The following is a 10,698-nucleotide window of genomic DNA, read 5'->3' as shown; positions in this document are numbered from 1 at the left end:
AAGGCCCAACTGGCTGCCAAGTCAGTATCCGACCACCACAAGAGCTTCCAGATGGTGGAGATTTGTGGTGTCCATTGTCTTCTACTACCTTCTGTCTATGTGTTTCGGGCTGGGATTCGACGGAACAACAGCGACGTTATAACTTGTAGCCATGCCACCTTCACCGACCTATTCTATGGCATGAACATGACACATTACCAGGAGTTGGAAGTGAGAGACCTGAAGGTCAGAATTCAAGCGCCGTTAGAGGTCAAGGAGTTTCTCGAATGTACCGAATACTTTTCTGTGTCGGGAAATCCAAGCAAAGGTGAGGCTGGTGACTTTGTGTTGGAGGCCAGGAACCGCAGATGTAAGATGTGGATGCCTCCTGGAGCTCCTACAGAGCAGAGGTGGTTAAGGGTCTGTAGAAATTTCAACAGACTGGAAGAGGTATGTACACACATTTGGCAACCTAACAATAACAAGAGGCCATGGGTTTGTTTGTTTGTTTGTTTGAGTTTTACGGCCCATCGACAACTAAGGTCATTTAGGGCCAAACTACAAGTCATGCATTAATATCGGGATAAAAGTTCAGGGTAAGAAAAAGCAAGTAAGGACTAAAACACAGATTGTAAACGTTAATTTGATAAAAAAAGAAGGTTTGCATGGGATAAAATGTTTGTTTGTTTGTTTGTTTGAGTTTTACGGCCCATCGACAACTAAGGTCATTTAGGGCCAAACTACAAGTCAGGCATTAATATCAGGATAAAAGATCAGGGTAAGAAAAGGCAAGTAAGGATTAAAACACAGATTGTAAACGTTTATTTGATAAAACAAGGTTTGCATGTGATAAAATAGTTTTGGCTAAAACACACGAGAAAACTCATGCAAAATGTTGATGAAATGTTGAGTTGATACGATGAGATGATGAGAAAAACGTTCATATTTTATCTAAAATACCAATTTCTTTGAGATAATTAAAAATACTATTATTACTGGGAGTGGGACGACTGGTTCGCCCGTTGTCAGTATAATGTGACCGGGTGGGGTATGTTGCTTGGTGTCTTCGGCGGCATGCTTCAGTGATATAGCACTATAAAAAGGGCAAAAGTTCCACTATACAAGAAGACACAACACGAACATACCGCAGTCTCCCAAAACACTCACCTCGCACTACATACACGCCACACAGTCCATCCATGGGAGGCCGTCCTTACATGACCATAGCTGTTAATAGGACGTTAATTAATCAAACAAACAAACAAAAATGTCTCACGGCATGAAACAAAGTGTACATGTCGGAGACATCGTAGTGCTTATAATCAATACAGTGCACTAAGATATGCTCCACTGTGAGAGGAGAATCACATGCATGACATGTTGGAGGATCCTCCCCTCTCAATAGATAGGAATGTGTAAAATATGTGTCCAGTTCGGAGCCGAGAGAGAACAACTTCGTCTCTGCGGTCTCTCCGACTGGACAGTTTAGGATTAAGTGTAGGTTGAATTTTAAACAGTTTATTGTTTGTTTCGGTAGACCACCTTTGTTGCCAATGGTGTTTGATGGCTGACTGAATTGAAGGTTTGATGTCGGTGTATGGTAGTTTCAAATCTGTTTGTGCTAGGCGAAGAGCAGTCTTAGCTGCTTTATCAGCCTGTTCATTCCCCTTTATACCCACATGACTGGGAATCCAGAGATAAGTAATTTGAGTTTTAGAAGATAATTGAAATGTTCGGATTAAAAGATTTTGGATTAGAGTATTTCTAGGACATCTTGATTTCAAAGCCTGAAGAACCGAAATAGAGTCTGAACAGATGATTGCCTTTTCAATGCGGTGTTCTTCGATGTGGTCAAGAGCCAGACCAATAGCACAAGATTCCGCAGAGAAAATGGAGGCAACATCTGGAAGTCGGATAGAGGAACAGTGATTAGATGTACAGCATGCTGCCGCAACTTTATCACCATCTTTTGAACCGTCAGTGTAGATCTTAACATGATCAGGGAAAGCTCTGATGCACTCCCGAAAGGAGGATTTATGTTCTTCGGGTAATGCACTGGACTTTGCCCTCTCATGCAAAGATAAATTGATATCCGGTGTTTGAATGAGCCATGGTGGTACATCCGATATGGTGTACTCGTCAATGGCGTCGAAATTTATATATTTGGTTCCTGCAAAAACTTTGAAATTCTGATGCCAAATGTTGGTATGAGCTTTTGATTTTGTCCGAATATGTCCTGGTGTTGTGGATTAAATACAAGATCGAATGCGGGGTTTTTGGGATTGGATTTCAGTTGGGCAGCATACTGTAAGGATAATTTCTTTCGTCGATCGTCTAGAGATGGCTCATTAGCTTCCACATGGAGACTCTTCACAGGTGTTGTTCGAAAAGCTCCAAGTGCCAGACGCAGTCCCTGATTCTGGATAGGGTCAAGCATCTGTAGATAGGAGCTGCGAGCCGATCCATAGACAATAGAGCCGTAGTCAAGTTTTGATCTAATAAGTGCCCGGTAGATACGCAGAAGCATTTCACGGTCTGCACCCCAATCAGAATGGGACAGAACACGTAGAATGTTCAGCGCCTTCGAGCACTTATCCTTCAGATGTTTGATATGTGGAACAAAGGACAGTTTCGAATCAAATATTAGTCCAAGAAATTTAGTTTGTTCAACTACTGGAATTTTAATTCCATTGAGTGTGAGGTCAGGATCATTGTGTGGTTTTCGTTTTTGACAGAAGTGCATACAGACAGTTTTTGATCTTGAAAAATCTAAAGCCATTTTCGTCAGCCCAATTTTGTAATTTGCCTAAACATTGTTGTAGTTGTCGTTCTATAGTGTGCATGTTTTTTTTATCTGTAACAGATCAAGAAATCATCCACAAATAGAGACCCTTCCGTAGATTGGCCAAGACATTTAGTTATGCTGTTAATTTTTAATCCAAAAAGTGTGACGGACAGGATACCACCCTGAGGGACGCCCCATCTCCTGTGTTTCTGTTTCTGAATAAGTTGAACCTGTTCGAACTTTGAAATGCCTGTCAGATATAAAATTTGAAATAAACTTTGGCAAATTACCACGTATACCGATATCATGGAGATCGTTCATGATTCCATATTGCCAAGTTGTGTCGTATGCCTTTTCAAGGTCAAAGAATACGGCGACAAGATGTTCTTTCTTGGCAAATGCTTCTCGTATAAATGTTTCTAGTCTAACTAAGTGGTCTACCGTTCCCCTGCGGTTTCTAAAGCCGCTTTGCAAAGGACTTAAAATATTGTTTGATTCCAGGAACCAAACTAATCTAGTATTTATCATACGTTCTAGAGTTTTACAAATACAACTCGTCAATGAAATAGGACGATAGTTATTGGCATCAGTAGCATCTTTCCCGGGCTTCGGAAGGGGTATAATAGTAGATTCCTTCCAAGACTCGGGAATTTTGCCAGAAGAGTAAACTTGATTAAATATAGTTAAAAGACATTTTAGTGAAGATTCTGGTAATTGTTTTAAAAACATATATGGAATTTCGTCTGGTCCATCTGACTCATGGCACAAAACAACAAAGTCACAGTATAAAGTAGTGGTTAACAATTAATATAAATAATACAAGGAACTCCTTAGTTGAGTATGTAAGTTTCTGAGATAGGTAAATGTCATTTGTTGAACTTGGTAGCCCTTCATCCATATATGGTTGTAACCCATTCAAGGATTAATATAAGGAGTCAGATTTTAAAGCCAAATTTCAGCTAAGCTCCCAGTTTGGACCTCCGCCGTACTATCCCCATGGGCCTTCAGATTAACGGGCCTTAGGACTAATGGGCCTTCGGACCGACGGGCCTTCGGACTATTGGGCCGTAGGGATATAAGGCGGTCACCGTCCTTGCCCAATGATGTTTCACACTAAATATGGATGAAATCCATCCAAGGATGAAGGAGGAGTAGGATTTTAAAGCTTAAAATAAGAAAATTTGCCCTTTTGGGGCCCCATCCCTCAGCCCCTAGGGTTCAGACCTATCTCAAATATATAAAATATGAATGTCCTTACCTAATGATGTTTCACACTCAATATGGATGGATGAAATCCATCAAAGGATGACGGAGGAGTAGGATTTTAAAGCTAAAATAAGAAAATTTGCCCTTTTGGGGCCCCACCCCTCAGCCCCTAGGGGTCGGACTAGGCTCATTTACATAAGATATGATTGTCCTTCCCCAATGAAGTTTCACACCAAGTATGGATGAAATCCATCCAAGGATGAAGGAGGAGTAGATTTTAAAGCTAAAATTAAGAAAATTTGCCCTTTTGGGGCCCCGCCCCTCTGACCCTAGGGGTCGGACCAGGCTCATTTATATAAAATATGATTGTCCTTCCCCAATGAAGTTTCACACCAAGTATGGATGAAATCCATCCAAGGATTAAGGAGGAGTAGATTTTAAAGCTAAAATTAAGAAAATTTGCCCTTTTGAGGCCCTGCCCCTCTGACCCTAGGGGTTGGACCAAGCTCATTTATATAAAATATGATTGTCCTTCCCTAATGAAGTTTCACACCAAATATGGATGAAATCCATCCAAGGATGAAGGAGGAGTAGGATTTTAAAGCTTAAAATAAGAAAATTTGCCCTTTTGGTGCCCCACCCCTCAGCCCCTAGGGGTCGGACCAGGCTCATTTATATAATATATGATTGTCCTTCCCCAATGATGTTTCAAACCAAATATGGATGAAATCCATCAAAGGATGAAGGAGGAGTAGGCTTTTGTATAAATAGTCTTACGCACGACGCACGGTGGACGACGCACGGTGGACGGCACACGGCGGACGGCGCACGACGATGGACGAAACACGATGACAATAGGTCATCCTGACCTTCGGTCAGATGACCTAAAAAGGAAACAAATATATATCATTAATTATAATTTATTATGCAATGGACACCAGAATTCAATGAATTTCAAATAACTTTTATTTTTAACATTGATGTTAGTGCAGAAGGAATGCACCCAATACTCACAATCAGGTGCTTTACATCTAAGCCAGCACCATTTCCCTGACATGTCATCGTCGATACCACAGATCTGGCAATGGTTTTTAGGGTGTTCCGAATCTGTCACTCTGAATACCAGTCTGTGTACTGTGTGTTTGTTTGTTTGTTTGTTTGTTTGAGTTTTACGGCCCATCGACAACTAAGGTCATTTAGGGCCAAACTACAAGTCATGCATTAATATCAGGATAAAAGTTCAGGGTAAGAAAAAGCAAGTAAGGACTAAAACACAGATTGTAAACGTTAATTTGATAAAAAAAAAAGAAGGTTTGCATGGGATAAAATAAATTTGGCTAAAACACATGAGAAAACTCATGCACAATGTTGATGAAACGATGAAATGTTGAGTTGATACGATGTATGATGAGAAAACGTTCATATTTTGCTTAAAATACCGATCTTTTTGAGATAATTAAAAATACGATTATGTCTCACGGCATGAAACAAAGTGTACATGTCGGAGACATCGTAGTATTTATCTCGTATGTGTTTAAAATTAATACAATGCAATAAAATATGCTCCACTGTGAGAGGAGAATCACATGCATGGCATGTAGGAGGATCCTCCCCTCTCAATAGATAGGAATGTGTAAAATATGTGTGTCCAGTTCGGAGCCGAGAGAGTCCAACTACCTCTCTGCGGTCCACATATGAAAGAGTCTTATAGGATTAAGTGTAGGTTGAATTTTAAACAGTTTATTGTTTGTTTCGGTAGACCACCTTTGTTGCCAATGGTGTTTGATGGCTGACTGAATTGAAGGTTTGATGTCGGTGTATGGTAGTTTCAAATCTGTTTGTGCTAGGCGAAGAGCAGTCTTAGCTGCTTCATCAGCCTGTTCATTCCCCTTTATACCCACATGACTGGGAATCCAGAGATAAGTAATTTGAGTTTTATAAGATAATCGAGATGTTCGGATTAAAAGATTTTGGATTAGAGTATTTCTAGGGCTTCTTGATTTCAAAGCCTGAAGAACCGAAAGAGAGTCTGAACAGATGATTGCCTTTTCAATGCGGTGTTCTTCGATATGGTCAAGCGCCAGACCGATAGCACATGCTTCCGCAGAGAAAATGGAGGCAATATCCGGGAGTCGGATAGAGGAGCAGTGATTAGATGTACAGCATGCTGCCGCAACTTTATCACCATCTTTTGATCCGTCAGTGTAGATCTGAACATGGTCAGGGAAAGCCCTAATGCACTCCCGAAAGGAGGATTTGTGTTCTTCGGGTAATGCACTGGATTTTGCCCTCTCATGTAGAGATAAATTGATATCAGGTGTTTGGATGAGCCATGGTGGTACATCCAATACGGTGTACTCGTCAATGGTGTCGAGAGTTATATTAAGTTCCAGCAAAAATTTTGAAATTCTGATGCCAAATGTTGGTATGAGCTTTTGATTTTGTGTAAATATTTCTTGGTGTTGTGGATTGAATACAAGGTTAAATGCAGGATTTTTGGGGTTGGATTTCAGTTGAGCAGCATACTGTAAGGATAATTTCTTTCGTCGATCGTCTAGAGATGGCTCATTAGCTTCCACATGGAGACTCTTCACAGGTGTTGTTCGAAAAGCTCCAAGTGCCAGACGCAGTCCCTGATTCTGTATAGGGTCAAGCATCTGTAGATAGGAGCTGCGAGCCGATCCATAGACAATAGAGCCGTAGTCAAGTTTTGATCTAATAAGTGCCCGGTAGATACGCAGAAGCATTTCACGGTCTGCACCCCAATCAGAATGGGACAGAACACGTAGAATGTTCAGCGCCTTCGAGCACTTATCCTTCAGGTGTTTTATGTGTGGAACAAAGGACAGTTTCGAATCAAATATTAATCCAAGAAATTTAGTTTGTTCAACTACTGGAATTTTAATTCCATTGAGTGTGAGGTCTGGATCGTTGTGTGGTTTTCGTTTTTGACAGAAATGCATGCAGACAGTTTTTGATCTTGAAAATCTAAAGCCATTTTCGTCAGCCCAATTTTGTAATTTGCCTAAACATTGTTGTAGTTGTCGTTCTATAGTGTGCATGTTTTTTGATCTGTAACAGATCAAGAAATCATCCACAAATAGAGACCCTTCTGTAGATTGACCAAGACATTTGGTTATGCTGTTAATTTTTAATCCAAAAAGTGTGACAGACAGGATACCACCCTGAGGGACACCCATCTCCTGTGTTTCTGTTTCTGAATAAGTTGAACCCGTTCGAACTTTGAAATGCCTGTCAGATATAAAATTTGAAATAAACTTTGGCAAATTACCTCGTATACCGATATCATGTGTACTGTGTACCGACGGTCACCGTGTTTGGTGCGTTTCCAGTAACACGTGTCGGTAGCCGTATCTGTGCTGCCGCATCTAGACCCGTCTCCATTCTGCAACAAATAATGAACAGGAAGATAAATTAACCCGTTTAATATCAATGGAAAACCCTTTCCTAAAAAGATAAATCTTTGAATTCTTTCATTCAATGAATATTTAAATACTTTAAAGTAGTCGGTCTCAAAATGAAGATTTTTCTCCGGACTGATTTCTTGTTCTGAGTGAAATATGGGTCCCCAGTTGCTTCAAAGATGTATTTCGCCTAAAATGAAAAGATTACACTTATGGGTCATATAATATCACTGTTAAAAATTAATCTGTCTTCAGATACGAACAAACATACTAGGGCTATTTGAAGTGGGAGAGAAAGAGAGCGACATGCAGCACAATGGTCTAAGCAACGAGATCTTACAATGGTGTATGCCAGTATGAGCCAGTGACTATCTCTCAACTCCGAAATGTAATGTTGCGCGGACCAGATTACTGCATCTAATTTTGTGTACATCCGCCATAAAATTCACGATGATTAGTTTCCACGATTTTTACAAGTATAAATTCACGTGAAATATTTGAAAGAACACGTAATTTTGTGGAAAACTCATAGGAATTGTAGAAGGTAGACGTAAACACACATATAGCTACAAGTTTTCATGTAACTTTTTTCGTGTGTCAATTTCCGGTCATAAACTTATTCCCGCCAAAATGAGTTACCACTGGGTCCACACACAAACATTACAAATTAACCTGTAAAATTATGTTTCATTGTATTTCAGTTGTTAGAAAACACACTAGCCTCTCCGGTGAAGAACTTGACACCGACTTAATAAATATTCAAAGGAACTGCCGAGTGAACCGGGAAACCTATCAGAAACATCATTTTGACGGAACTAAGGCAAATTTAACGCCTATATTTGCAGTTCCGCAAGATCGTACAAAGTATGACATTTCCAGGTAGGCTAAATAAGATTTATGAAAGCAATTATTTTTTAAGTGGTCTTTATTTTGTTTTTCTATCTAAAAACGGAAATAAAACATTTCAATACAATATATATGTAAATTGAGAATTTCCGATTAAAAGGAAGACAAAGTCCGAACTGGAGACCATAATTTTAACAGCCATAGAGGCCATTGGTGATTTGCGCGGTATTGAGGAGGAGAGCAGGATGAAGGCAAGGTGGGCTGTTACAAAAACGGCCACAAAAGCTGTCTATATACAGCTCTACAAAGACGCAACAACATGTCTTGAGAATAATCAAATGAATGGTTAGTTTTGCATATATCGTTAACTTTCGTGTATTCCATACCTTTTGAAACAAAGTGTCCAGCCTTTTACAATATGACTTTGATTTTGCCTTGTTATCTAAAAATGGCTTTGCTATGCGTTTTCCAGTATGATATGTCTTGCACGTTGGTTTTTGACCTTTAATATTCCCCCCGGGATTGGTTGCTCTTTTTGTTCTCATCACATATTCTGTCGAAGTCGAATTCTGTTTTAAATGAATATGAAAATTATGCTACATCACACAAGCACATATTTCATTTGATGAAAAATCTTGAAAGATGAAGAAAAAAATGCCAGTTTTTGATGATTTTAAATATTGTAGATGGCTCGTGCGACGTCGAAGATGTGGATGATGAATAGTGCTGTTGACGAAATCATGTTGAACAAGTTGCATGTGTATATCACTAATAAAAGGTAATATGTGGTTGACATACTTTATTAATTCTTGAATAATCCTTACTAAAACACTGAAATTAACTCACCATGACGATTTTTCCGAAGGGATGCTACCTGGGGATGCTGAATTAAAAGAACGCATCACCATATGAATACTGATTTTTTAAAGCCAGGTAACTTAATTTGGTCGTTAAAAACGATGTAAAATAACATTCTGCAGTGTATTAAAAACAAACAAAATTAACCATTTTCAAATCGAAGCTAGAACAAATACATATGGTACTTATAGTTCACCGTAGAAAAGTACTCAAATTACATACCCGGACGTAATAGCCCGCCATTGTTTTACACTTACTTGATTGCAAGTCACTTCCGGTCAACCGTGCGCTACGTACATGTGTGATGTTTAGTCCGTTTGAATTTCAAGTTTGTTTGTTTGTTTGATTAATTAACGTCCTATCAAGAGCTATGGTCATGTAAGGACGGCCTCACATGTATGCGATGTGTTGCGCGAGGTGCGTGTTTTTGGAGACTGCGGTATATTCGTATATGAACGCTAAATGGGGTTTGCAGAGCTTTTATTGACATGTATTGCTGACAATGCAGGTAAACAAACATTTTAAACATGATTTTCGAGACAAGGTACAGAATTTTGTAAAACGTGCAATACGCTAGCCTTACCCAAGGCTCGAATTTTACTCTTTATTTATTACTCGCAATTTGCGAGTTGTGTCCATCCATATGCATAATCACATAAACGTTTGAAACTAAGAATAAACCCGGATCACATTACAAGCGTGTGCTTGAATTAGATAATTTTTAACCATGACAGAAAATATGTCTACTACCAAAATTTAGTCTTCCTTTAAAAAACAATCTAGTAGTACTGGCGATGAAGCGGTACCTGACAAAAAAGTAAGAATAATGAACTCCCGACAAAGCCAAAATTCAATTCAGTGAAGGCTTCGGCTAAAACTGTAACCAAATGGGAAAAAGAGATGAACATTACTTTAAGCAATCACATCACCGCCGATAATGTTGTCGATGAAATATGGTGCAGGCTATGCAGATAGTATGCTAATGGATCAGAACGTATCATTGATTTTGTTCATATTATTGAGTGACAATTCCTTGTCTTTTTAAAAATGGCCAAATAATAACAAATTTTAATTAAATATAGAAAAAAACTATGTGCAAATACTTCTTCTGTCATTCTTGAAATACATTGGGGTAGTCAGGCATTTATTTATTATTATTTTTTAAACGATTTAGAACACCTATAGATTGTTTGAGTACTGTTACGGTAGTAAATTAAGTTAACAGTACATATAACTCACATAGAATCATAAGTTATTGATTGAAATAGAAGACAAAGTTTGAGATTGATTTGTAAGGTAGTCAGAAGCGATTTTTTTTATTTATTTCAAATATGATATATTGATATAACTTACCCTAAATTAATAATAAGTTATGTAGCAATTGTCTGGCATATGATGTTGCCGTTTTCTATAGATCTTCATATTTTACTTAATTGATATTCTTATAAATAAATAATTTTGTTCCCCTTCAGTTTGTGACTAGAAACAGTGTTGTAAAGAAGGAAGGTGTGAACTACCAGTACCATAAGGAGTTAGCATCTCACAAGGCTTGTCCGAGTCGCAAATGACTCTTGGTTAAAATAACGATTTGTTTGTTTG

General features: G+C 38.7%; 1 pseudogene; it reads right to left on the bottom strand.

Annotated features, from left to right (window-relative positions):
- Positions 1 to 233: 233 nt before the first annotated feature.
- On the bottom strand, positions 234 to 9,342 carry LOC138305638 (uncharacterized; annotated as a pseudogene).
- Positions 9,343 to 10,698: the final 1,356 nt, after the last annotated feature.

This window comes from Argopecten irradians, chromosome 13, assembly GCF_041381155.1.
Source record: "Argopecten irradians isolate NY chromosome 13, Ai_NY, whole genome shotgun sequence".
Lineage (NCBI taxonomy): Eukaryota > Metazoa > Mollusca > Bivalvia > Pectinida > Pectinidae > Argopecten > Argopecten irradians.
The sequence above is the reverse complement of the archived record's forward strand: the minus strand, read 5'-3'. Positions and strand labels throughout refer to the sequence as shown.